Source organism: Nyctibius grandis, chromosome 33 (assembly GCF_013368605.1).
Source record: "Nyctibius grandis isolate bNycGra1 chromosome 33, bNycGra1.pri, whole genome shotgun sequence".
Lineage (NCBI taxonomy): Eukaryota > Metazoa > Chordata > Aves > Nyctibiiformes > Nyctibiidae > Nyctibius > Nyctibius grandis.
In genome coordinates this window covers 493,361-500,187 of record NC_090690.1, presented here as the reverse complement: position 1 = coordinate 500,187, position 6,827 = coordinate 493,361, and positions in this window count along the sequence as shown.

The window sequence follows — 6,827 nt, the reverse complement described above, 5'->3', positions numbered from 1 at the left end:
CACCCTGGGAGGAGGGAGGTGTCACCGGGACAAACTCCTTTGGCTCCGGGCGGTTCTGTGGTTACACCCTGCCTGCACAGACAGCTCGAGGGGCTCCCGGTGCTGGCGCCTGTCTGATGATCCACGTTACGCTTGCACCAGCCTGGAGCCCGTGCAGGGACACGTCCGGGTTCAGCTCCCAAAAATGCCACCCTGTGCGATGGGGATGGCAGCTCCGGAGCCCCCCGCACCCCATCTTTGTGGTGATGCTGTTAATTAAGGGGTGCTTTTCCCACGGAAGTGAAAGCTCCTGGTCTAAGCCTGTGTCCCTCGATAGCTGCTGGTGCCACCAGCCCCTGGGACTGGCCCACGGGACAGGCACGCACCTGGGGTGAAAATAACCATCCACCGGGCAAAACTGGTGCTTTGGGGGAAAAAAAACAGCTGAAACCGCACTTTTCTGGCAGCACAACAGTTGGGTCTTAAACAAGACGTTTTAAATTTACACCGCGAGCCAAAAAAAGTTGTAATTTGAATATACAGCATGGCACATTCCTCAGAAATTGATCATAAAGTTCTGTTAAAACACAGGCACGGCCTGAGTAAAATAAATATTTTTGCTTCCAGAGAAGTGAAAGGTCTGGCCAGCGACTCAATTTATAATATTTTTAGCAGGTGATTCATCGAAGAGGGGGGAAAAAAATACCCAGGGCAGCTGAATCCAGCAATGGCTCTTTGTCTCAGCAGGGCTATCGCATCCAGGCGCACCCGTTGCTGGCTGTGGTGAAGCCCCTGCCCAGGGTTGCTCCCCATGGCCGTGGCCCCGCGCAGCCCCACGCCCTTCCCCAGTGTCTCCCCAAGCCCCCCAGAACCTGGGGGTCCCACCACAGCCGAAGCCTGGTGCTGGGTCCCCTCTCCGTGCCAGGGCAGGCAGGGACAGAGGTCCCTTCTGAGGCGTTGTTTGCCCAGGGCGACCGCGGGAGCTGTGGGTTTGGACGGGGTTTCTTGGCCAGGTTCCGCTCACCACATCGCTGCGGTCTGGGGATGGAAAACAAACCCTTTGGCCTTTCCCATCTCCGGCCCCAACTGCAGATATTTTCTTTTCCTCCCCGCAGGTGCTGGCTCTCCCCGGCTCACTGCAGGTCCCACAGCCTCCGGGCACGTGGGCACCCTCTGCCTGTGCGCGTCCTTGCGTGTGCGGTGAAGGTGAGCACGGGAACTGCGGTGAGAACAGGCAAAAAGGAGTTTCTCCACAGCCCTGCTGCTGTGTTCTTCATTTTACGCACACACAAGTCAGGCTGTACAGCCCGTGGGGCTGGTTGCTCTGGTACAAGAGCCAGCAGCCCCGAAGGACACGAGTGAGGTGCAGGCACACGCGTGGCCCCGTGCCCCTGGTCAGGGGTGCCAATGCTGCCCTCCCTGCTCTGCTCATGGGTGGAACCGGGCGATGCAGCCACGCAGAGGTACAGCGTGTTGGACCACGGCCCCACGGGGCACCCGGAGGGCGTTTCTGGAGCTGGTGGCATCGAGTCGTGGCCAATGCCCTCGGACTTCTCCGGTGCCTGTGGCCAAATGAAGAGAGTGGGCTTTAAAGGAGCTGCTTGTGATGCACGAGGCACCTGCTCCCGGCTGTGGAAATGGATTAGCTGCGTTGCATCTGGAGCCCATCCAGGCAGCAGCGCCTTCTCCGGCGTCCCATTTGGCACGCAAAGCCCACGGCCTGACGACGCGGCGAAGGGGAGCGAGGGGACAAGACGCAGAGTTAAAAGGAGGGTCTGGACGCTGTGATCCTCTCTATGTGGAGACTCGCAGAGCTCCGAGCAGCCCCAGATGCAGCAGCTCCGAGCAGCCCCAGATGCAGCAGCTCCGAGCAGCCCCAGATACAGCGCTGCGGCCGAGGCTGGGTCCTGCCCCTCCACCCGCCCCTCGCCGTGCCTTTCCATTGTGCTTTGTGCTTGAGCCTGGTCCCAGCGTGCTCCCAGCTGGCCGGGTTTTCAGCCTGGATCCAAACTCCAGAGCAGCAGATACTAACTCATTGTATTCCGAGTGTTGGAAGGACTCCATGGTCCAACGCAAACCGAGCGGTGATATATGAAATCGGAGGAAAACCCTCCTCCTTAGCAGCACATCCAGGGTGCTCAGTGCTGAAGGTGCTGCCTCTAGCCCTGGGAACCCGTGTCCCAGCCCATCCCCGGGGGATCCGCAGGGACCTGCTCCTGCCGGTGTGATCCCGAGAGCCCCGTGGGGTGAGGAGGGTCCCGTGGGCACTCGGCCGGCTCCGTGCCGGGGCGGACAGCTGGGCACAGCCTTGGCTGCTGCTGCACCAGGAGGAGCAAACGAGCAGCTTGCCCCTCTGCAGCGGTGCTCAGAAATACTCCAGCACAAGAGTTAGCTGCATTTCCTTCCTTCACCGGGAAAATCTTAGTCCCCTGCTAGACATCTGCCATAGCGCAGTCCTGCCTGGACCGTGAACCACACGTGGAGTTTTATTATGCTCCGAACACCAATTATTTCAGGTACTCACGCAGCAACCTCTGCCCCAAATGATGCAATGAGGGAATTGGAGCTAAGCTGAGACTATGTTTGGGCGACCGCTATAAATCTGGTTTTATTATAAGCTTTCTGGTCAGCGTGCCACTTGGTCCTGGCTGCTCTGGTTTTGACTGATGCTCTGCGATCCTTCCAGCTCATGCAAGGCCACACGCTTGGGACCAGCTTGTGGAAAACAACGGGGAAAGTCAGGGCTGGAGGCTCAGGCTTCTGACCTATTTTCAAGGCTTGGGGAAGTTCCCAGAGTTGCAACACTGCTCTGCAACCCCGAGCATCAAAGGTGGAAGGCTGGAATGTGCTGGGTTTGGAGCAGGCTGCGAACCGGCTGGGGAAGGAAAGGAGTGATGGAGAGCTGCGGAAAACCAGACCGCTCTGTGTGCAGCCCTGGGCCGCCCCTGCCCCGGGGCAGCGGGTTCCTCTCCAGGACTCTGCCTGGAGCTGAACGCAAGCAGCGTCCCCGAAACGGGCACATAAACAGAGAGTGGACTGGAAATGAGTGTGGCACAAGGCTGAGCTCACTGACCGAGATGTGGCCGCGGTGATGCAACGAGGGTCAATTAAGCTGCCACCACGCAGCCTCGCGGGGCGAATTAAGTGCCAATTTTCTGCACTGCTGAAGAGGTAAAGAATTAAAATGATAACTAACAGGAAGACTCGGCTGAAAAGAAGGAGCAAGTTGGGCGATGGGAGTTTGAGGCTGGCCTGGGGCCAGCAGTGAGGCGACGAGCCGAGCACCACTGCCCTCTGCTTTTTGCAGGAGGTGGGAGCGCAGGGAGCTGGTTTTATTCCCTCTGCACGGCTGCTGCTGGTCCCGGGGTGTTCGGGAAGGTGGTTCTGGACCAGAGCCCAGCCCAGGGCTGCAGGAGCAGACTGCAGAAGTTGTTTGCAGAGGGAAGTTCCCCATCTGAGCAGAGTTTTCCCTTCCCTTTGGGAAGCAACACCCAGCCTGGCGCCTTCCGAGGGTGAGATGGCTGCGGCCGCCCCTCGCGCATTCCTGCTCCGTGCGCTCCCTCTGCAGGAGCAGACCCCGGGCCGGGGCGCAGGGGCCGCGTCCAGCCCAAGGGATGGCAGCCAAGGTCAGGAACCCTTTGGAGTGAGGCCAGGGGGTTGTTTATTGAATGGGCTGGAGATAACTTCCGTGTGTGTGGTGGACCGAGTCCTGTCCGGTGTGACGTGCAGGGACCAGGCTGCAGTTTGGGCTTGGGCAAACCGGGGGTGTGATGGCCCCAGGGCTCTGGGAGATGGGGCGGCAGTGGGGGCTGCCCCAGAGCGGAGAGCAGGAGCTGGCGGGAGGGGAGAGGCTGCGGGATGCGGGGATGCTCACCAGAGCAGCCACCCCTGTGCCCGGGCTGTGAAAGCCCTTTGCTGAGGTGCAGCCCCAGCCGAAGCCTTTGAAACCCCGAAGGAAAACATCTCCTGTGCTCCAAAATGCTTCCCCTGCTATTCAGGTGACACTCCTGGCTGTCCCACCGCTGCCCCGGGTCTGGTGCACCGGGCGATGCCGCCTCCTGTTCAGCCTCTCTGGGGAGCCCAGTGGCTCCGTCTGCCCCTGTCCCCGAGTCTTGCCCTCGCGTGGGGCAGCTGGGGGAAAGCAGCTTCCCCGGGCGTCAATCCATGGGCACGGCCGCTGCTCCCAGCCCTCCTTCCCTGGCGCTGCGGGAGCTCCCGGAGCACGGGGTGCCGACAGCTCCCCGTCCCCTCTCCCCGCAGCTCCCGCTCCCTCTGTAAGCAGAGAGGTTCCCTCCCCGCCGGAGGCCAGGCTGCCAAATTCCAGCCAAGAGCACATTTTTACGGCATGACACCAGTGGGGCCCCGGCAGGAGCCGGCACAAGATCCAGGCGTTCGCCCGAGAGGCCCCGGTACCGGCGCGGCGGCGTGCGTGGCCGGCTGCCCCGCGCCATCTCCCCGCCGGTTTCCTCTCCCTGCCCGTGGAAGCGCTCGCCAGATGTTACAAAACATCCTCTCTGCTTTGCCCCGGGCTGCAGGGTGCACCCAGACACCCCGCCGCTGCCTGGCCCTCCCCACGCCGGCCGTCCCCTTCCTTCCTCCCTGCTCCTTCTCCAGGCAGCTGCTCGCGCCAGTGGCTGTTGGAGGAGCCCCGGGACAGGGAGCAGAGAGTGGCGGAGCCCGGGACGAGTCTGCAGCTGGCAAGGTAGGCAGGAGAAGGGAGCTGGGAGGCTCACCGAGCGCTCGGCTGCTGCTTTTGCATCAGGCTGGAGGGAGGAGGAGAGCAGGGAGAGAGGGCTCCTCGGGTACCCCGGGGTGCGGAGCTGCTCTCTGGCTCTGCCAGCCCCGCAGACCTTGGAGGACACCTTGGAATAGCGCAACCTCCTCCCCGCTTTGCCCTGCCAGAGCGCCCGATCTCACGGCGCTTTCCCAGGGCAGAGCAGGGCACCGGCACCTGCCAGCCAGCCGGGGCCGCGTGGGCACGCCGGGCTCCCCGCCACGCCGTCTGCCTGCGAGGGCCGTGTTGTGGCGCTGTTTGGGTTGCTAAGGAGGAGCTGCCAGCGCGCCGTGATGCCACGTGCTGGGCCAGGGCTGCCCTCCCTCGGGACCCCCGCGGGAGGCTGGAAGGGGAGATGCCGTGGGGGATCCGAGCGAGCCGCTGGAGAAGGGCTCGGGCACAGCGTCCTCCCTGCAGGGCCGCTGGCTGCTGCTCTGGGGTGCAGGTGGGTGCGGGGTGGGGTGCCAGGAGCCCACCGCAGAGGTGGGGTGCTCAGGGCACCCCCCCCCAGCCACCATGCAGCGCAGCAGGGCCGGCTCCGGGCAGGTTTGGAGCCGGTGGCATTTAGATGGGAGGCTCCAAGGAGGCATTTAAACACCGTCCATGTGACAGAGCCGGCTCTTAGTCACAGTCCCCAGAAACAACAGCGAGGCTCTGCCCGGGGCAGCGCCAGGGCTTGGCGTGCCTCTTTCCCAGGCACATGGAAATTTCCATGGAATTAGCGTGCGGGTAATTATTACCATCTGCCTCCTCGCAGACACCAGTCACCGCGCCGGCCGGCTCCGGCACTCCTCGGGGTGCTGGATGGGTAGGGGCTGCGGGAGCCCTGAGCTCTGCCAGCAGCTCAGCGGGACGGTCCCAGAGCCCTGGCTGCTGCCCTTCCAGTGAGGGGGACCCCACAGCTGGGGCACATCTGGGCTCTGCCTGATCGCCGCCTGCCTCTCCCTGCAGCGTGCCCGCTCTGCGCCTGTCCCGCCGCCGCCGTGGGCATCGTCAGCCCCTGCCCTCGGGGGAACGGCTTTCCCGGAAGAGTTTCGTGGCCTTGGCTGTGTGTGACTGTTAAAGGTCTTGTGACACTTCGCACAGCTGGGAAGCGAAGCCGTCTCTCTCGCAGCCGTGCTCGCCCCCGGACTGTCGGAGCGGGGCTGTGCCTTGGCTGGGGCTCCTGGGGGGTCTCGAACAAGACCTGTCGCTGCTCTGAGGCTGAGGCTGTGGCTTGCAGGTGGCCACACTGCCCCTTGCTGCTGTCCCCAGGGGCTGGGAAAGCTCAGTTCGGTTTTTGCCAGTGTTTGTGGGGCTGAGGGAGCTCTAGGGAGGTTGGCATGGGCTGGCACTGCGCTTCTGGGGTTTGGCAACCAGTTTTCTCTCCTAGGGTGCTACGTAACCCTCATTTAATTTTGGTGTCTTCCCCCTCCTGATTTTCCCTTGCGGTGTCTGAGCAGAAAGCCTGCCGTTTCCCAGGGGTCTGTGTGTGTTTGTGGCTCGGGGGGGGCCCGGAGCGCTGGGGCTGCCGAAAGAGCCGAGCTCCAGTGGGAGCCGGGCACGGGGCAGCAGCACTGGCACGTTACCTGCTGCGCTCGGCGTCCGGCAGCCCTGCCTGGTGCTTGTGGCACCCGTTTGCCAATGTGTGATTGTGGCTGGAGCCTTGGCTTCCTCACCTGGTGCCAGGGCAGCCCGGTGAGGAGAGAGATGCAGATGGGAGGGGGTGTTACGTTCGGGTTCACCCCTTGGCAGAGGTCCGCAGCGCAGTGAGGCCTCATGAAAGCCTATTTCTGAGGTAAAGCTTGGTGCATCATCCCAGCCTCGCGGTGTGTGCAGGTGCCAGGCACCCCCCGAGGTCTGAGCCGAAGCGCATCTCTAAACCGCGGCGGTCCGGCACCCCGGGGGTTCGCCTGGGCTGGGGCAGCGTTTCCAAACGCATCACTTGGAAACGGCTGCAGGAAATTCTTCTGAAACCAAAGGCACGGAAACGAAAGGGCCGAGCCCTGAGGAAAGGTGCGGTGCCACAGCCCGGCCCTTGGGCACGCATGGGTGCTGCGCTGGGTGCCACACAGCCCTGCCAGCAGGTCGCTCC